The 22,378-nt window shown below is 39.7% G+C and overlaps 1 non-coding gene across 1 annotated transcript; it reads right to left on the bottom strand.

The window, feature by feature from the left end:
• Positions 1–19,055: 19,055 nt before the first annotated feature.
• Positions 19,056–19,161, bottom strand: LOC149753297 (small nucleolar RNA R71). The gene has a single exon (XR_016395806.1). It is a non-coding gene; the product is annotated as a small nucleolar RNA R71 (small nucleolar RNA).
• Between the last annotated feature and the right edge of the window lie 3,217 nt (positions 19,162–22,378).

Here is a 22,378-nt window from a genome sequence, read left to right as displayed (position 1 = left end):
TAATTGTCAAAAGATGGTTCTCATAGTGGGAGTTGTGCAAGTGATCCTTAGACCTGAGATCACCATGGTACCTTGTGCACTTGAAGCTATGTTTTGGTTTACCCTCATTCACGACATTGCGTTGTGTACGGGATATTCTGGATATGGTGGATTTTGTACGAAGGTTGTGAGTAGGTCAACAAGGAATCAGTCACTTCTAGTAAGAGAAGGTAACATCCTACTTACTCTAATCTTATGATGATTCAAGAAGCCTTTGATCAAAGCAAAATGAATATTAGAAAGAGTTTCTAATATTTCATTGTTTGAATTATCATATAAAAGATTGAGAGAGACATGAATAAGTGATTGAGTTTGATATTGATCCATACTCGAGCACTTATTCAGGATGTAGTATGACTGAGGGATTGAATTGCACAGTAACTTTCCACTGAAGGGTATGTTTGGATTTGTCCAATATATTCCTCATCTTCCGGGTAGACATGATACGTTGCTAGACGTCAATCATGTCTTGTGGGTTGATCGGATCAAAGAGTTTGATTAGATCAAAGCATCAGAAAGGTTCTGATTGCTAAGTCAGGTTTAGCACTAAATTGAACCTAAATTGGATTAGAGGTATTCTAATCAGGTTAGGTCAACTTGCACCTGCACCTACTGCTGGCTAAGATAAGGAACCCAATAGGTCACACACAAGGGAATTGATCAAGGGTCTAATTGGATTAGATCATGTTTGCAAGATGAACATGCTAGCACGTGTTGCAAACCCTAGCTCCTGATTCAAATTAAATTCAAATATGATTCTAAGATTTGGTTGATCTAATATGATTAGATCATGACCTAATATGGGTTAGCCAAGAGTTGAAACCCATTTGGCTTTAATTAGACCTGATTTGATTAGGTTTAATGTTTTCTTTAAGTTGGTTAAACCCAATTGGATTGGGTTTGATAGGGCCTTCACTTCTGGACCATTGGATCGCTTCCTAGATGAAGGATCTGGTCCACTGGTTGGCGCCTTCATCTGGACCATTGGATGGCTTCCTGGATGAAGGATCTGGTCCACTGGTTAGCGCCTGAATCTGGACCACTGGATGGCTCTCTGAATGAAAGATCTGGACCGTTGCTCAGCGCCTGAATCTGGACCTCTGGATGGCTCTCTGGATGAAAGATCTGGACCGTTGCTCAGCGCCTGAATCTGGACCACTGGATGGCTCTCTGGATGAAAGATCTGGACCGTTGCTCAGCGCCTGAATCTGGACCATCGGTGATGGCATCTTACTTCTGGACCATTGGATGGCACGCTGGATGATGATGTCTTGATCTGGACCATTAGATGGCACCTAGATCTGGACCATTGGCTTTGGTTCACTGCATTTGGGCCCTTGGATCATCAGGATTTAAGAGGGAGACATGAGAAAGAAGTTGATACACCCTTCTCCTTAGCACCCCATCATGATGGGATGCCTCTCTTGGCACATGCCTCATCATGATGAGGTGTGTGGATGGGATGCATCCCTTTATGATGCATCCCTCCATCTCTTATAAATAAGGAGGTGCCTTGGGGTTCTAAAGATCATCCAAGAAAAAGCTTCTCCTTCTCTCTCCCTTATCCCTTCTTCTTACAAGCCTCTCTCTTTTGTCCTAACCCAAGACAAGAGGGTCTTCTTTAGGACAAAAAGGCTAGTGAATGTTTTAGAGGTAGAAAGGAAGAAGGAAGTGAAGGAAAATTAGCCAATTAAATTCTTTAGAAGGATTGAACAATTAGAATCAAGTTTTGGTGGAGCTAGAGTCTTGAACCCATTCCTGTGTGGATCAACATCGGAGGGTGAACATTTGGGCACCTTAGGACGTCTTCATACATATTGGATATAGCGTGATAGGTATTCTTCTATACCAAGATTATATTTTCTACATTATTTGGTTATACTATTAAGGCGATCTTGGCTTATTAGGGTTTCATATAATGGGTTTTATAAGAAAATTTTATAATTCCGTATCTTCCGCTGCGCCCTAGGGCACTGGAAAACCTAACAATTTCTTGGAATTAATCATACTGAACCTTTTCAGTATAGTATCAATGTATGTGGATTGGGATAATCCAAGCAATCTTCTAGATCTATCTCTATAGATCTTCATCCCTAAGATGTAAGATGCTTCTCCCAAATCCTTCATGGCAAATTGAGATGAAAGCCATACCTTTATTCCTTGTAATGCAGGAATGTCATTTTCGATTAAAAGAATGTCATCCACATACAAAATAAGAAATATAATAACTGAACCATTTGCCCATTTATAAATGCAAGGTTCCTCTTCATTCTTAATGAAGCCATATGTTTTGATTGCCTTATCAAAACGTATATTCCAACTCCGTGAAGCTTGTTTTAATCCATAAATGGACCTTTGTAGCTTGCACACATTAGACTCATCTGTAGATGTAAAACCTTCAGGTTGTATCATATATACCTCCTCTTCTAAATCTCCATTTAGAAATGCGGTCTTTAAATCCATTTGCCAGATTTTATAGTCTAAATGTGCTGCTATCGCAAGCACAATCCGAATGGACTTGAGCATTACCATAGGAGAAAATGTCTCGTCATAGTCAATACCATAACGTTGACGATATCCCTTGGAAACTAGATGGGCTTTATAGGTCTCTATCTTTCCGTTTGCACCCCGTTTTCTTTTGAATATCCACTTACACCCTATGGGTTTAATCCCTTCGGGTGGGTCAACTAATGTCCATACATCATTGACCTTCATGGATTCTATTTTGGATTGCAAGGCTCCAAGCCATTTATCAGAGTCATACCTCTGCATTGCATCCATATATGTGATCGGATTCTCATCGTTTTCATCAAGTTCGATAGAATCCCCGTTCCAGACCAAGAAACCGTAGTATCTGTCCGGCTGACGTGGTACTCTACCTGATCATCTTAATGGTGCATCTAAGATGGGTTCTGGATCTGATCTAATCAAATCTGACTCAATTGGTTCTGTGGATGGTATCGGGTCTTCTACATGTTGAACTTCCCTAAGGTCAACATTAGAGCTTTTAGTTCTTTCACTAAGGAATTCTTTCTCCATGAAAACAGCTCTATTGCTTACGAACAACTTTTGTTCTTCAGCAAAGTAGAAGTAATATCCTTTATTTTCTTTAGGATAACCAACAAAGAAACATTTGTCAGACTTGGGTTCAAGTTTGTCTGTCTTCAAATGTTTGACGTACGCTGGACACCCCCAAACCCTAAGGTGAGAGAGCATCGGCTTACGTCCAGTCCACATCTCATGTGGTGTTTTATTTATAGACTTACTTGGATCCTTATTTAGAATGTAGCAGGCTGACTCAAGAGCATATCCCCAAAAGGATATGGGCAGATCAGCAAACCCCATCATGGATCGAACCATGTCTAACAGAGTTCAATTTCTCCTTTCTGATACACCGTTATACTATGGTGTACCAGGAGGAGTCCATTGAGAGAGAATCTCATTTTCTCCTAGATATGTCAAAAACTCATTGGTGAGGTATTCACCTCCTCGATCTGATCGAAGAGTTTTAATACTCTTTTTAGTTTGTTTTTCTACTTCATTACGATATAATTTAAATATTTCAAATGATTCAGATTTATGTCTCATTAAATAGACATAACCATACCTAGAAAGGACGTCTGTAAATGTAATGAAATATGAATACCCACCTCTAGCATTTGTGCTCATTGGCCCACATACATCAGAATGTACAAGGGTCAATAAGTCACTGGCTCGTTCATCTTTTCCGATAAAAGGTGATTTGGTCATTTTACCAAGAAGGCATGATTCACAGGTTGTCAATAATTTACAATCATTAACATCGAGGATTCCCTCTTTACTTAATCTGTTCATCCTATTCTTATTAATATGTCCTAATCATAGTGCCAAAGGTAGACATCCATGATATTATCTATTCTAGGGTGCTTATTGGACTTGTACATTACATGAACAGGCTGTGACAAAATGTAAATGCCATTACTCAGAGTTCCATTCATTACAGCAGCACCATTCCAAATGATATTGCAATAATCCTTTTTTATTGATATTTCATAACCATTTTTGGCCAAAAGGCCTACAGAAATGTCATTCAATAAAAAACTTGGACAATAGTGACAATCACTAAGGACATTTACATGAGAGCTGAATTCAAGTTTAAGAATTTCTAAAGCTAGAACTGGAACTGATCTTCCATCTCCAACATTCAGGAACCTTTCTCCTTCTTCAAACCTCTCACTGACTTGTAGCCCCTGCAACGAATTGCAAATATTAAAAGGACTACCGGTATTCAATACCCAGATTGAATTATCACAAATAGAAAAATTGCAAGGTGTTATCATATAAGTACCTTGATTGGCAACTGATTGCCTACTTTTTTTTAAGCCGGTTCGGATCGAGGGATGCAATGTAAAGAGGATAGTTCCTCTTCCAATGTCCTTGCTTCTTGCAGAAAAAGCACTCCATCTTGCTTTGATCAGCCTTTTTATTCTTTTTCTGACTAGGCTGAGCATGGTGCACCTGTTTCTTTTGAATTTTATTTTTCTTTTTTTCTTTCTTAAAGGGGCGACCCTTGGATGAACCTCCCACTAAGTTCACCGTCTTCTTAAGAAGTTGGTGATCATTCTCAAACGTCTGTAGTAACTCCAACATTGGTGATAATTCACTGCAGATTTCATCATACGAAAATGAGTGAGAAAAGGACGGTATGATCCAGGCAATGAGTTTAGTATGGCATCCTTCCCCAATTGATCATGAAGGAAAAAGCCAAGAGAGCTTAGACGCTCGATCAACTCAATCATGTACAGTACATGATCAGTTACCGAGGTCCAATCTTTCATTCGGGCGCTGAAGATGACACAACTAGTTTTGTGCTTCTCAACGTCGTGAGGAACGCCGAATGATTCATTCAACACTTGAATGATATCTTCCGGCTGCGTATTCTCAAAACGCCTACTAAACTCATCACTCATTGCTGCCAACATGATGCATCAAATAGTGATCCGGTCACTGAGCCACTTCTGATAAGTGTCTCTGGCCGATCTTGATGCATTAGCAGCAGGCTGCTCAGGTGCTTGATCCGTTATCACATAAAAGATCCTCTCATGCTCTAGCACTATTTTCAGTTTTCTATACCAATTATTGAAATTTGGACCAGTCAACTTGTCATCGTCCAACAATGAGCGAAGTGACAAATTAGTGGCCATTTCTGCATAAAAAGAAAATTTGGCTATTAATATATGAATTGACTAAACTCAATAGACTTGGACTTTAGTCTAAAGGTATTCCCACTATTTTATACAAATTAGTAGCCTCTACCTCTAATTCGAAAAATTACTTCTAATTCTTTAGTGGGCACTAGAACCCAATAGATCGCATATAGGCCCGAGTGTGGCTCGGCTAACCCATATGCACCTATTGGTAGGTTCTAAACCAGTTGCTTCACCAAGCAACTTCTAGTAATAATTTTGCCCTAGGTTCTTCGGTAGGCGTGTGGCGCCTTCACCGAATACCCTAGTCAGGTCCAACCATTAAATGATAGGGTTAAGTCTAATAAACTAATAGACGGCCAAGTCCGAGTGTCGCTCGGCTCACCTGACCGCCTATTGAAGGTACACTTAACTCATCATATATTGAATGACAATTCCAATGCTTGATAAGTACCAGGCGTGTCACGCCTCCAATAATTATCAAAATATTGGACCCATTATCACCCAACTTAATGGGAGGCTACGACCTAGTTATCCCCATAACCATTTCATTTTAAGGACCTAATAATTTTAGAGGATTTCTTAATTAGGATAGATAAGAAGATCCGATTAGTTTAATTTCTCCCACTGACTTCACCAAATCAGATTAGACTCAAACCGGTTAAGGAGGCACCTAAATCAGTCAAACTGATTTTCCTTATAGGCATGGGCTAACTCGAATCATTAAGTGATGATAAGTGCTGAATAATTTATAATTTAGTTATCTTTTCATAGCACTTATCAATGTTCTTAAACTGATAAATACATACTTTACCATGAAATTGAATAAACATTGAAATAAATTTAAAATATGGTAAGAGGTAAATAATTCTTTTCTCAAAACAGACTCTGAACTTGTCTCTCTTCTGGTTGTAATCTTTTATGAAAAAATATAAGGAGGAGATTGTGTTGACCCGGTTTAGTAACCTGATGGAGTTGTAATCAAGCTAAGGCTATGATTAAATAGGCTTTGGTCGTGATTAGATAATTATTCTTGTATGAGGAAAAATATTTGATTAACCCTTCTTTTTTATTAAGTCACGGTCTTGTTTTTTGTCTTGTTTATTTTATCTGGTCGAGTTCGGTCTGAAGCAGTTTAGCAAGAATTAAATAACATTGGGCTCGAGAATAAGTTTAAGCAAGTCAACGATCATGTCCCACCTCAAATCCAAAGCCAATTCCCAACCAATTCCATTCCTTTTCCGTGACCACTGTCCGTAGCTCCCCCAAGCAATCCAACGGTTCAGAAATTCCCATTTCCGCATCACATTTTCAAACTAAGCAAAACAGGGGAGACCTTTATTTTAAATCCACATATGCCCATTTTCACGTCAAAATAGAGCAAGAAAAGAATTTTTTCCGAAATTACTAAAAATACTGTTCATATGAACAGTGCTACGAAATTTCACTGTGCATCTTCTTCCTCCCGCAGAGCATCACGGCCGTCCACGGCATCCTCCCATCGATCCTCCGATCAGCCCCTCCTAGCAGCCGAGATTCACGGCATCGTCTTCATCCTCGGGTATTCCGCCATCCGCGGTGCAGCCAGCGACCACTCCTCCACGATCCCAGCCGTCGGCATCCGTCTCTAGCGCCGTCCACGTCGTCACCCGAGATCCAGCCATTCTCCAAGCGTATCATGCCATGGATCCGGCCACCTTCTTCTTCCGCTCCTCCCAGCATTGCGCCCCAGCCGCTCCACGGATCACGCCGAGACCCAGCCGCTCCACGGATCTACAGCCCCCAACCCAGCCTCCCATTTCTCGCCGTCTTTGTCCGCGATCTGCCCTCCGGCATCACGCCCCAGAATCAGCCACCCGTGATCTCTTCTCCCTTCCCAAATGTGAAAGACTAGATGCCCTATAAGCCAATCATTTGATGGGTTTCTCTTTATAATCCTCCAAATCATGTACTTTGACACTCGATATATATCAATAAAGGCATTGTGTTTCATCATTTGCTGCTTATCTATTTTATTATTGGATGATGAACCCCATAAATTAGGACATTGGTTTTAGGGTTATGATGAGATCATACCAGTGAGACCTAAAATCCTAAAATCCTAATTTAGAATATTCCCAGTCAAATTGGTATATTGAGTCGGGGATCAATATTACCGGAAAGACTGGCACATCTTATGTATGCTCAATGTAGAGGGTGATTGATCTCACAATCACTTGTGTGAGACACTAATACAAAGATGTGGGTGCTCATTAGAGGAATGAGTTCACTGAAATGACCAGCCATGAGAACATCTTATGGATTCTTACTTAATTATCAAAAGATGGTTCTCATAGTGGGAGTTGTGCAAGTGATCCTTAGACCTGAGATCACCATGGTACCTTGTGCACTTGAAGCTATGTTTTGGTTTACCCTCATTCACAACATTGCGTTGTGTACGGAATATTCTGGATATGGTGGATTTTGTACGAAGGTTGTGAGTAGGTCAACAAGGAATCAGTCACTTCTAGTAAGAGAAGGTAACATCCTACTTACTCTAATCTTATGATGATTCAAGAAGCCTTTGATCAAAGCAAAATGAATATTAGAAAGAGTTTCTAATGTTTCATTGTTTGAATTATCATATAAAAGATTGAGAGAGACAAGAATAAGTGATTGAGTTTGATATTGATCCATACTCATGCACTTATTCAGGATGTAGTATGACTGAGGGATTGAATTGCACGGTAACTTGCCACTGAAGGGTATGTTTGGATTTGTCCAATACATTCCTCATCTTCCGGGTAGACATGATACGTTGCTAGACGTCAATCATGTCTTGTGGGTTGATCGGATCAAAGAGTTTGATTAGATCAATGCATCAGAAAGGTTCTGATTGCTAAGTCAGGTTTAGCACTAAATTGAACCTAAATTGGATTAGAGGTATTCTAATCAGGTTAGGTCAACTTGCACCTACACCTACTGCTGGCTAAGATAAGGAACCCAATGGGTCACACACAAGGGAATTGATCAAGGGTCTAATTGGATTAGATCATGTTTGCAAGATGAACATGCTAGCACGTGTTGCAAATCCTAGCTCCTGATTCAAATTAAATTCGAATATGATTCTTAGATTAGGTTGATCTAATATGATTAGATCATGACCTAATATGGGTTAGCCAAGAGTTGAAACCCATTTGGCTTTAATTAGACCTGATTTGATTAGGTTTAATGTTTTCTTTAAGTTGGTTAAACCCAATTGGATTGGGTTTGATAGGGCCTTCACTTCTGGACCATTGGATGGCTTTCTGGATGAAGGATCTGGTCCACTGGTTAGCGCCTGAATCTGGACCACTGGATGGCTCTCTGGATGAAAGATCTGGACCGTTGCTCAGCGCCTAAATCTGGACCACTGGATGGCTCTTTGGATGAAAGATCTGGACCGTTGCTCAGCGCCTGAATCTGGACCATCGGTGATGGCATCTTACTTCTGGACCATTGGATGGCACCCTGGATGATGATGTCTTGATCTGGACCATTAGATGGCACCTAGATCTGGACCATTGGCTTTGGTTCACTGCATTTGGGCCCTTGGATCATCAGGATTTAAGAGGGAGATGTGAGAAAGAAGTTGACACACCCGTCTCCTTAGCACCCCATCATGATGGGATGCATCTCTTGGCACATGCCTCATCATGATGAGGTGTGTGGATGGGATGCATCCCTTTATGATGCATCCCTCCATCTCTTATAAATAAGGAGGTGCCTTGGGGTTCTAAAGATCATCCAAGAAAAAGCCTCTCCTTCTCTCTCCCTTATCCCTTCTTTCTTACAAGCCTCTCTCTTTTGTCCTAACCCAAGACAAGAGGGTCTTCTTTGGGACAAAAAGGCTAGTGAATGTTTTAGAGGTAGAAAGGAAGAAGGAAGTGAAGGAAAATCAGCCAATTAAATCCTTTGGAAGGATTGAACAATTAGAATCAAGTTTTGGTGGAGCTAGAGTCTTGAACCCATTCCTGTGTGGATCAACATCGGAGGGTGAACATTTGGGCACCTTAGGACATCTTCAGATATATTGGATATAGCGTGATAGGTATTCTTCTATACCAAGATTATATTTTCTACATTATTTGGTTATACTATTAAGGCGATCTTGGCTTATTAGGATTTCATATAATGGGTTTTATAAGAAAATTTTATAATCCCGTATCTTCCGCTGCGCCCTAGGGCACTGGAAAACCATAACAATGGTATCAGAGCCACCCTTAATCAGTTAAACCAAATGATAATACATGCTATTATCTTGATGCTATGAGATAGCTAGGTTGTTTGTACGCATGATTAGTTTATGCCATGAGATAGTGTTATATTCATGTTGTAGCATAGTATAATTGCTAGTGCTAAATTATAGAATGTGCAATGAGACCAATATAGTAGTATGAAAACTTTGGGCTGACCCATTCTGGAACAATCGACTCAGTTGGTGTCTAGGAAGGAAGCCACAGGTAGTTACTTAATTAGGACCTCACTCTCTGAGTGAGGGGTGCCTTCCACCTGCTTTCCTGGCCAATTATTTGATTGTCCTTTATGGTTGAGCTTAATGTTAGTAAGATACTACTATTTGAAAGTCCTCACTAAATTCATAATTAAGTCGTAGTGTTAATTGCTTTAAGCTGAGCCATTCTGAATCAATTGACTAAGTTGGTGTCTAGGAAAGAGGCTACAGGTGGTTATTTAATTAGGACCTTACTAAGTAAGGAGAGCCTCCCATCTGCTTACCTGGCCAACTATTTGATTGACCTCCATGGAAAAGCTAATTGCTGATATAACACTATAAAGGTCCTTCCTTCATGCTTAGATATTATTATGTCAATATCTACGCTAGCTTGTTGTGATTCCCACAAGGCTAGTATTAGGGATTGATATTGTAATATTTTGGTGCATATGATGCATATGGCATATTTTAATATGTTGCCTTGTTGTGATTCCCACAAGGGCAGCATTATTCAAATATGACTGTATAAAAATGAAGGGTTTGACTTAACTAGACACAATAGTTTGTTGTGATTCCCACAAGACTATATGTGTGCTAGAGGACAGAATAAAGTTGGGAATTGCATGGGATGCAATTGAAAAGAGTTTCCTACCTTTGAACTTATAAGGGCTTGTTGTGATTCCCACAAGGTCTTTTATAAGGAATTTGGATCTCAACCCTACTAAGAAAATTAGTATTTTCTCGTTCATCATACTTGAGGGTTATGATATTCGATAAAAATAGTGGGAGTAACAATTAGATAAAAGTCCTTGTCTGATTGAATACATGTCATCATGATTGGTCTGCTTATATTAGTGTTCTTTGTAATTATAGATTAATTCTGCAAAAATGGCATCTTCACTCTCACTTAGAGGTATCTTAGATACAAACAAATTGACTGGTCCCAACTATGTGGATTGGTTGAGGAATTTAAAGATTGTTCTCACACAAGAAAAACTTTCCTACATTCTTGAAACCCCTGACCTAGGGTCAGCAGGGGAAGATGCAACTGAGGAGGAATTGGCCACATATCGTATGTGGAAAAATGATAGTTTGACTGTCAAATGTATCATGCTTGCTTCTATGAATAATGAATTGCAGAGGCAGCATGATAGCATGGATACTCACTCCATACTCCTTAACTTAAAGGAGTTATATGGTGAGCAGAGCAGAACTGCTAGATATGAGATATCTAAACAGTTGTTCCGTGCTAGAATGATCGAGGGATCGTCTGTGCAAGACCACTGTTTAAAGGTTATAGACTTAATCACTCGATTAAGTCAACTTGGTTTTGCTATGGACAATGAGCTCAGTCAGGATTTGATCCTGCAATCACTACCCGACTCATTCTCGCAGTTTGTCGTGAATTATCACATGAACAAACTGAATTCCTCCCTGCCTGAGCTTCTAAATATGCTGAAAACAGCAGAGTCTCACATCAAGAAGGACAAGGGTCCGATCCTTCTTGTTGGTGAGAGCTCAAAGAAGAAGTCGGGCAACAAGGGTTCAAAAAAAAAACTAAACCCTAAGAGTCGCATCAAAAAGAAGAAGGGAAAGAAAATCTCTGGACCCGGTACCTGTTTCCACTGTGGCAAGATGGGGCATTGGAAAAGGAACTGCAAGAGCTTTCTTGCAAGTGTGAAGCCTGATGCAAGTGTTGCATCAAAAGGTATGTTTTTATTACATGCCAATATGACATTAAGTTCTTCTGATTCTAATGCATGGGTATTGGATACCGGTTGTGGTTCTCACATATGCAAATCTTTGCATGGACTGCAGAAAATTAGAAGACTGAAGAAAGGTGACTTCGAGCTATATGGCGCTGGAGGAGAATCCATCCAGGCTGAAGCTGTTGGCACCTACATACTGGAGCTACCCTCCGGAAAGTTCTTGAAGCTAGAAGACTGTTATTTTATGCCAAAAATCATTAGAAATGTAATTTCAATTCCTTTGTTGCTTAAGAAAGGATTCGAAATAAATGAAAAGAGCAATGGTTGCTCTATTTCTTTATCTAATGAGTATTATTGTCATGGCACTATGGAAAATGGTCTTTTAGTATTATGTCTTAATAATGTTATGTTTCATATTGGCAAAAATAATAAAAGAAAAAGAGAAAATATTAATAATACCCTCCTCTGGCATTACCGATTAGGTCATATTAGTGAGACAAGGTTACATAAGTTGTATAAAGATAAATTCTTTGACCCTTATGATTTTGAATCATTAGGAACTTGTGAATCTTGTCTTATGGGTAAAATGACCAAGTCTCCATTCTCGGGACATAGAGAAAGGGCAAGTGAGTTGTTAGAACTCGTACACACTGATGTGTGCGGTCCTATGTCAACTCAAGCTAGAGATGGATACTCTTACTTCATCACATTTACTGATGACTTATCAAGGTTCGGTTTTGTGTATCTAATGAAACATAAATCCGAAGCCTTTGATAAATTTAAAGAGTATCAAAGTATGGTCGAAAAACAAACTGGAAAGTGTATTAAAATCCTTCGATCTGATCGAGGAGGAGAATACCTTTCTAGTGAATTTTTAGACTATCTTAAATTAAAGGGTATACTCTCTGAATGGACACCTCCATATACGCCACAATTAAATGGTGTAGCTGAAACAAGGAATCGTACCTTATTAGATATGGTACGGTCCATGATGTGCTTCACAAATCTTCCAATTTTCTTCTGGGGACATGCCCTAGAAACTGCTGCATTAGTATTAAATAGAGTACCATCTAAGTCTGTATCTAGCACTCCATATGAGATATGGAAAGGAAAGAAACCTAATCTTAAGTATCTTAAGATATGGGGTTGTCATTGCTTATGTCAAAAGAAATTTTGGACATAAGCTAAGTGCTAGATCGGACAAGTGTACATTCGTAGGTTATCCTAAAGACAGTTTAGGATATATCTTTTATGATCCTACCGAACAAAAGGTATTTGTTGCTAGGCATGCCACTTTCTTGGAAAAAGAGTTTTTCTTAGAAAAGGGCAAGGATAGAAGAATTGAACTTGATGAAGTTCAAGACCTACAAGGTGAGACACATAATAATCCTCAACCAGATGTACCCATGGAAGAGGTACAGCCACTACACACTACTCCTCTCCGAAGGTCAGAAAGAGTGCGAAATGCACCTGAGAGGTATGGATTTATCATTGAGAATGATGAAGCCCACATCATTGATAACGATGACCCTCTGACCTATTCGGAAGCTGTCAAGAGTAGGGACTTTGACAGATGGCTGGACGCCATGAAATCCGAGATAGATTCTATGTATACAAACCAAGTGTGGACTTTGGTTGATGCACCTGAGGGAGTGATTCCAATAGGGTGCAAATGGGTATACAAGAAGAAAATAGGAGCTGATGGCCAAGTAGAAACCTACAAGGCCAGGCTAGTGGCAAAAGGTTTCAGGCAAAAACAAGGTATTGATTATGATGAAACTTTTTCGCCAGTAGCTATGCTCAAATCTATTCGGATTATGCTTGCTATAGCTGCATACTATGATTATGAGATCTGGCAGATGGATGTCAAAACTGCCTTTCTTAATGGTCACCTTGAGGAAGAGGTTTATATGACACAGCCAGAGGGATTTGTCTCAAGAGGGAGAGCAAATCAAGTATGTAGGCTTAAGAAATCCATTTATGGATTAAAGCAGGCATCTAGGAGTTGGAACATCCATTTTGACATGATAGTCAAAGAGTTTGGCTTCATTAAAAATATAGATGAATCTTGTGTATACAAGAAGACTAGTGGGAGTGCTATTGTCTTCTTGATATTATATGTGGACGATATATTGGTCATTGGAAATGATGTTCCAATGATGCAATCGGTCAAGACTTGGCTATCAAAGAAATTTTCCATGAAAGACTTGGGTGAAGCATCCTATATACTTGGTATAAGGATCTATAGAGATAGATCTAAAAGGATGCTAGGTTTGTCCCAGTCTAGGTACATAGATAATGTGCTGAAGAGGTTCAGCATGGATGCAAGTAAGAAAGGTTTCTTACCCATAGGACATGGCATACAACTCTCTAGGAAGATGTCTCCTAAGACATCCGAAGAGAGGAATAGAATGAGTTCTATTCCCTATGCTTCAGCAGTAGGGTCGATCATGTATGCTATGTTATGTACCAGGCCTGATGTAGCTTATGCCTTAGGTATGGTAAGTAGATTTCAGGCAGATCCCGGGGAGGATCATTGGAAAATTGTGAAAAGCATTCTCAAATACTTGAGAAGGACTAGAGATGTTTTTCTGATTTATGGAGGATCAGAATTGAAACTAGAAGGCTATTCAGATTCTAGCTTTCAATCTGATCCAGATGATAGCAAGTCAATCTCTGGATATATCTTCACTTTGAATGGTGGAGCTGTGAGTTGGAAAAGTTCCAAACAGCAAACTGTAGCTGACTCAACTACTGAGGCAGAATACATAGCTGTTAGTGAAGCTGCTAAGGAAGCAGTCTGGATGAAGAAGTTCATCACAGAGCTGGGTGTAGTTCCTGAGATTGCCGGACCAGTCCCAGTTTATTGCGATAACACTGGAGCTGTTGCACAGGCTAAGGAACCAAGGTCTCATCATAGATCCAAGCACATTTTGAGACGCTTCCATCTTGTTCGAGAGATAATCGAAAGACAAGACGTCAAGATTGAACGAGTAGACACAAAGAACAATATAGCAGACCCATTTACTAAAGCTCTACCACAGCAGCAATTCAATCGTCACCTCGATTGTATGGGGTTAAAATATAAGGGCGATTGGCTTTAGTGCAAGTGGAAGATTGAAAGACTAGATGCCCTATAAGCCAATCATTTGATGGGTTTCTCTTTATAATCCTCCAAATCATGTACTTTGACACTCGATATATATCAATAAAGGCATTGTGTTTCATCATTTGCTGCTTATCTATTTTATTATTGGATGATGAACCCCATAAATTAGGACATTGGTTTTAGGGTTATGATGAGATCATACCAGTGAGACCTAAAATTCTAAAATCCTAATTTAGAATATTCCCAGTCAAATTGGTATATTGAGTCGGGGATCAATATTACCGAAAAGACTGGCACATCTTATGTATGCTCAATGTAGAGGGTGATTGATCTCACAATCACTTGTGTGAGACACTAATACAAAGATGTGGGTGCTCATTAGAGGAATCAGTTCACTGAAATGACCAGCCATGAGAACATCTTATGGATTCTTACTTAATTATCAAAAGATAGTTCTCATAGTGGGAGTTGTGCAAGTGATCCTTAGACCTGAGATCACCATGGTACCTTGTGCACTTGAAGCTATGTTTTGGTTTACCCTCATTCACGACATTGCGTTGTGTACGGGATATTCTGGATATGGTGGATTTTGTACGAAGGTTGTGAGTAGGTCAACAAGGAATCAGTCACTTCTAGTAAGAGAAGGTAACATCCTACTTACTCTAATCTTATGATGATTCAAGAAGCCTTTGATCAAAGCAAAATGAATATTAGAAAGAGTTTCTAATGTTTCATTGTTTGAATTATCATATAAAAGATTGAGAGAGACATGAATAAGTGATTGAGTTTGATATTGATCCATACTCATGCACTTATTCAGGATGTAGTATGACTGAGGGATTGAATTGCACGGTAACTTGCCACTGAAGGATATGTTTGGATTTGTCCAATACATTCCTCATCTTCCGGATAGACATGATACGTTGCTAGACGTCAATCATGTCTTGTGGGTTGATCGGATCAAAGAGTTTGATTAGATCAATGCATCAGAAAGGTTCTGATTGCTAAGTCAGGTTTAGCACTAAATTGAACCTAAATTGGATTAGAGGTATTCTAATCAGGTTAGGTCAACTTGCACCTGCACCTACTGCTGGCTAAGATAAGGAACCCAATGGGTCACACACAAGGGAATTGATCAAGGGTCTAATTGGATTAGATCATGTTTGCAAGATGAACATGCTAGCACGTGTTGCAAATCCTAGCTCCTGATTCAAATTAAATTCGAATATGATTCTTAGATTAGGTTGATCTAATATGATTAGATCATGACCTAATATGGGTTAGCCAAGAGTTGAAACCCATTTGGCTTTAATTAGACCTGATTTGATTAGGTTTAATGTTTTCTTTAAGTTGGTTAAACCCAATTGGATTGGGTTTGATAGGGCATTCACTTCTGGACCATTGGATGGCTTCCTGGATGAAGGATCTGGTCCACTGGTTAGCGCCTGAATCTGGACCACTGGATGGCTCTCTGGATGAAAGATCTGGACCGTTGCTCAGCGCCTGAATCTGGACCACTGGATGGCTCTCTGGATGAAAGATCTGGACCGTTGCTCAACGCCTGAATCTGGACCATCGGTGATGGCATCTTACTTTTGGACCATTGGATGGCACCCTGGATGATGATGTCTTGATCTGGACCATTAGATGGCACCTAGATCTGGACCATTGGCTTTGGTTCACTGCATTTGAGCCCTTGGATCATCAGGATTTAAGAGGGAGATGTGAGAAAGAAGTTGATACACCCTTCTCCTTAGCACCCCATCATGATGGGATGCATCTCTTGGCACATGCCTCATCATGATGAGGTGTGTGGATGGGATGCATCCCTTTATGATGCATCCCTCCATCTCTTATAAATAAGGAGGTGCCTTGGGGGTTCTAAAGATCATCCAAGAAAAAGCCTCTCCTTCTCTCTCCCTTATCCCTTCTTTCTTACAAGCCTCTCTCTTTTGTCCTAACCCAAGACAAGAGGGTCTTCTTTAGGACAAAAAGGCTAGTGAATGTTTTAGAGGTAGAAAGGAAGAAGGAAGTGAAGGAAAATCAGCCAATTAAATCCTTTGGAAGGATTGAACAATTAGAATCAAGTTTTGGTGGAGCTAGAGTCTTGAACCCATTCCTGTGTGGATCAACATCGGAGGGTGAACATTTGGGCACCTTAGGACATCTTCAGATATATTGGATATAGCGTGATAGGTATTCTTCTATACCAAGATTATATTTTCTACATTATTTGGTTATACTATTAAGGCAATCTTGGCTTATTAGGGTTTCATATAATGGGTTTTATAAGAAAATTTTATAATCCCGTATCTTCCGCTGCGCCCTAGGGCACTGGGAAACCCTAACAAAATGAGCACTCCGGACAGCTATAAAAGGAGGGTGGCCATCGGCTTGAGGAGAGCTCGGTTGAGGGAAAAATAGGGGAGCTCTGTTTCGTAGTGAAGAAGAAGAGAAGAAGAAATTAAAAAAAAAGAGAGAAAGGAGGGGGAAAGAGAATATTTTGTGATATTTTGGGAATAATGGGAGGTGAAGGCTTTCATTTGAAGATGGGAGGTCGTCCGGAAGCCATGCTCAGCTAAACGTCTAGTCTAGGGCTGGATGAAGCCCTAGCAATGTTACAGGGCATTGTAGTTCTTATTTTCTTTATTATTTTGGAGCTTGGTTTAAATTCTTATTATCAATGAAAAATCTTTTTATGATGTTTAAACTTTGAGCATGCTATTTATTATTCATGTTTGCTAAAGTAGTCTAAGATGATCCATGCCTAGGAAGATGAGGTGTACTGCACCCTAGGTTAGCATAATTAGGTAGACACTTCTTGCTATACCGAAGATGGATTTTCTTAAAACTCTTTATGCTTTTATTTTAAAAGGCTTGTAGCCAATATTGCATGCCTCTCCAAAAGATAAGAAATAAAGAATACAAACCCTGATGCAATGCTATGTGGTAGACTGCAAACCCTAGATCCATTTATTCTGATAAATTCTAATTTGCACTCATAGTTTAATTTAGTTAAATCAAGTTAGCAAAGTTTTCTTCTTGATTTATTTTTAAAAGAAAAATAACTTATTCTTCAATCCCTGTGGACCGACACCCGTAATCACTATCCTACAGAATACGTGCTATTGCGTGGTTTATTTTTGAAATTGAAAGAACCGATCAATTTTTGGCGCCGTTGCCGGGGATTGCTAGCATAGTTATTTTTTCTATCATTAAAAAATTAATTAATTAAAAAAACTTTCAAAAATATATATATAATAAAATAAAAAAAATTATTTTCTATTATTGTTACTTTTCTTATCTCTTTTTTTTCTCTTCTACTAATTTTTTTTTTAATTTTTCTTTCGGTCTTATTTGATCAGGAATCGAAGGAAAAGTCTGGGATGATCAAAAGGAGAATAGCTGGAAAAGGAATGCTGTAAAGGTTTGCCTACAAAAAATTTTAAATTGCTTGGAAAATTTTCTTTGGTAACCTCTAAACCTTTCTTATTTAAATTAATTATTAGCTTGAAATTTTGTGGTGATTGTTTAATTTTAATTTCAGCAAAATTGTGAATGCATGCCTGATACACATTCACCAATTAATTTGCACTTAGTAAGGGCAATCACCCCAACAAGATAAGAGCTGGATTTCATCACCGGACTCTTGCCCAACTTAGGTGAACTCAATCTCACATAGTGTCACTTTAATTAAAATCAATTAGACATTGGCTCCTAGGGACATTCGAGCTCGATAGGACGAAGATCACCGAAAGTTGCACCAATTTCGCTCTGTGGCTTAGTTGATGTCTAGGCAAGCTTTGTCCCTATAAGGAAGACAGTTCATCTGTTCGAGGCAAGTGGGTTTTAGGTGGGACCTTTGCGAACGTATCGTGACCCCTCCACTTACCTAGGAGCTTACCTGGTCAACTCGATTCATTAGACCGGATTGGAGGCTTAGGTGCCCTCTTCAAACCAGTTAGGAGCTGTCTAGTGATTTTAGAACAAATACAAGGATTTATGTGTTTTTCTTTTATTGCATGCTTGATTGATCAAGTACTAGTGTATGCAAGGGAGTCGTTCTAGAGTACGTGACCTATTACCTTTTGACCCTGAAATAGAATGGATCCTTAGAAATATTCGAGCTGAGATCAGAACAATAGAATCATCCCCACCTCTTGAGATGGCTGAAGAACAACCCAAACTCCTGAGGAAGTACTTTACTTCCACCATTTACACTTCTCCATCTTGCATTCGATTACCTGAAGTAGCAGCTGTACAATATGAAATAAAGTCTAGTGTGATCCAAATGCTCCCATCTTTTTATGGGCTCACCAATGAAGACCCATATAAACACCTAGATGAATTCTTTGAGATTTGCACCACTGTCAAGATTCAGAACTTCACTGATGATGCTCTGAAACTTAGATTATTTTCCTTCTCCCTTAAAGATAGAGCCAAACAATGGCTGAATTCTTTAGAAGCCAACTCGATTCGTTCTTGGGATCAAATGCAACAAGAATTCCTTAAAAAATACTTTTCCATAGGAAGAACGAACCAGTTTAGACGTGCCATTACAAGCTTCTCCCAAACCGAGGGAGAAGAATTTCATGAAACTTGGGAGAGATTTCGGGACCTAATCTGTAAATGCCCTCATCATCAAATACCTAAGTGGCAACTAGTGCAATGTTTCTATGACGGATTGACTGAACGAAACCATCAGAGATCGATGCTGCATATGGGGGAACTTTTATGCTTCAAAATGAGCATGAAGCATGGCAATTATTTGAAAATCTTAATGAAAGCTCCCTTCACCATGCTTCCTGTTCTCGTCAAGCACCCCCGAGTTCTCAAAGAAAAGGGACCATTTGTGAAATAAGTCATTCTATGGACCTGTCTAGCAAGGTAGATGCATTGTCCCATAAGATCGACCAACTGATGATAGGAGGACATGTCGTTATCTCTTTCCAAGCACAAGTGTGTGCTATCTGTTCTAGCCCATCGCATCCTATTCATGAGTGCCCCTCAGCACCCCAATTTCCCGAACTCGTGCAAGAACAGATCAATGCTGCCCAAACACAGCCCAGACCGGGTAATGACCCATTTTCCAATACATATAACCCGGGATGGCGGAATCATCCAAATTTTTCTTGGAGGCAGCAAGCTTCGAACATGTGCCCAACCTAAAAAAACAAATCCCTGTGATTCTTGGTCGTCCCTTTTTAGCGACAGCCAATGCATGTATCAACTGTAGAACAAGGGCAATGGATATATCATTTGGGAACATGAAAATTAAGTTGAATGTGTTTCATGCCGCTGACCAACATGTGAGGGAAGATGAGTGTTGCCTAATTGACGAAATGGATGATCTTGTAGAGGAAGCCCTTTCCTATATCTTAGCAGATGACCCCCTAGAGGCATGCTTGGCCCATTTTGACATTGACAACTTTGATATGGACAAGGCCATAGAAGAAGTCAATATCTTACTCAACAATTAATCTCCCATGAGTTCCCTTTCTTGGAAGATCCGACCTGAACCTCTTCCCCCCATTGATAGCGCACCACTTTGTCCTTCCATTGGTTCTCCACCTAAATTTGAGTTGAAGCCACTTCCGACAACTCTTAAGTATGCCTTTCTAGGACCAGAAGATACCCTCCCTGTAATCATCGCGACCAACTTATCTACTGAACAGGAGGGTAAACTTTTAAGGATACTAGAAGAGAATAAACATGCCATAGGATGGTCTGTAGCCGATTTGAAAGGGGTTGACCCCTCTGTTTGCATGCATCGAATTCATCTCGAAGATGATGCAAAGCCCACCCGAGAAATGCAAAAAAGACTCAATCCTAACATGAAGGAGGTAGTCAAGAAAGAAGTGGTGAAGTTATTAGATGCTGGAATCATTTATCCAATTTCTGATAGTAAGTGGGTGAGTCCGACATAAGTGGTACCCAAGAAATCAGGTATCACTGTGGTTGAAAATATGGAAGGAGAATTGATACAAACACGCACAACCACGGGTTGGCGCGTGTGCATTGACTACAGGAAACTTAATTCAATGACTAGGAAGGACCATTTTCCTCTACCTTTCATAGATCAAATTTTGGAACGGTTGGCTGGTCAAGGTTTCTACTGCTTCTTAGATGGTTATTTTGGATATAATCAAATACCTGTTTATCCGGACGATCAAGACAAAACCATTTTTACATGCTCATTTGGGAAATTTGAATATAGGAGGATGCCTTTTGGACTATGCAATGCACCCGCAACTTTTCAACGATGCATGATGGCCATTTTTTCAGATATGGTGGAAAACTTTCTAGAAGTGTTTATTGATGATTTCTCAGTTTTTAGCCTATCTTTTGACGATTGTCTGGACAATTTGACCTTAGTTTTGAAAAGATGTAAGGAGACCAACCTAGTATTAAGTTGGGAAAAGAGCCATTTCATGGTTCAAGAAGGCATAGTTTTAGGACACGTCGTGTCCAAGAGGGGCATTGAAGTAGATAAAGCCAAAGTCGATCTTATTTCCAATCTCCTCCACCCAAAACTGTGAAACAAATCCGATCATTCCTTGGCCATGCTGGTTTCTACCGTCGCTTCATTCAGGATTTCAGAAAGATTTCCAAACCCTTGTGCAATCTTCTTGCTAAGGACACTCCCTTTGTCTTTGATAAAGCATGCGAGGAGACATTTAAAAATCTTCGCTTGAAATTAACCACTGCACCTATCATACGGCCCCCTAATTGGATCCTTCCATTTGAACTGATGTGTGACGCATCCGACTATGCCATTGGGGCAGTTTTAGGGCAACGGCTAGATAAGGTACCTCATGTCATCTACTACGCTAGTAAAGCACTCTCAGATGCACAATTGAACTACACCACCACTGAAAAAGAATTGCTAGCTGTAGTATTCGCGCTAGACAAGTTTCGATCTTACCTATTAGGATCCAAGATTACCGTATTCACTGATCATGCTGCCCTTCGACACCTTCTTGCAAAGAAGGACACAAACCCCGTCTGATTCGATGGATTCTTTTACTATAAGAATTTGATCTAGAAATTTGTGACAAGAAAGGAACTGCAAATGTCGTAGCAGACCACTTATCTAGGATTCTTCTTGAGCCCTCTAAGAATACCTCACCCTTACATGATACTTTTTCAGATGAACAATTATTTGGGGTACAAGGAATGAAAACGCCATGGTTTGCAAACATAGTAAATTACCTTGCCATAGGACGAATTCCTGATGATTGGTCAACTCAAGACAAGAACCGATTCTTTTCACAAGTAAAGTTCTATTATTGGGATGATCCCGATCTATTCAAGTATTGTCCCGATCAAGTAATCCGTCGATGTGTCCCCGAATGCGAATTTCAAAGAATTCTTTCATTCTGCCATTCACAAGCTTGTGGCGGACATTTTGGGGGTAGAAAAACTGCAGCAAAAGTTTTACAGAGTGAATTTTATTGGCCCACACTTTTCAAAGATGCCCATAACTTTTGCCAAACTTGTGAACGGTGCCAACGGATGGGTACCATCTTCCATAGAGATATGATGCCTCTCAATCCTATTTTAATTATAGAAATCTTTGATGTATGGGGTATTGACTTTATGGGCCCTTTTCCACCATCTTTTGGTTTCGAATACATTCTAGTAGGGGTTGATTATGTCTCAAAATGGGTAGAAGCTGTCGACACTAAAACTAATGACCGCAAAGTTGTGGTTAAATTTTTACATGAAAATATCTTTTGTCGTTTTGGCACACCCAAAGCCATCATCAGTGATGGGGAATCTTATTTTTGCAACCGGTCATTCGAGGCTTTGGTTCGCAAATATAACATCACCCACAAAGTTGCTACCCCATACCATCCCCAAA

This window comes from Phoenix dactylifera, chromosome 6 (genome assembly GCF_051530095.1).
Source record: "Phoenix dactylifera cultivar Ajwa chromosome 6, Ajwa_hap1_PhDact_Kaust_v1.1, whole genome shotgun sequence".
NCBI lineage: Eukaryota > Viridiplantae > Streptophyta > Magnoliopsida > Arecales > Arecaceae > Phoenix > Phoenix dactylifera.
This window is presented reverse-complemented; position numbering and strand designations above follow the sequence as displayed.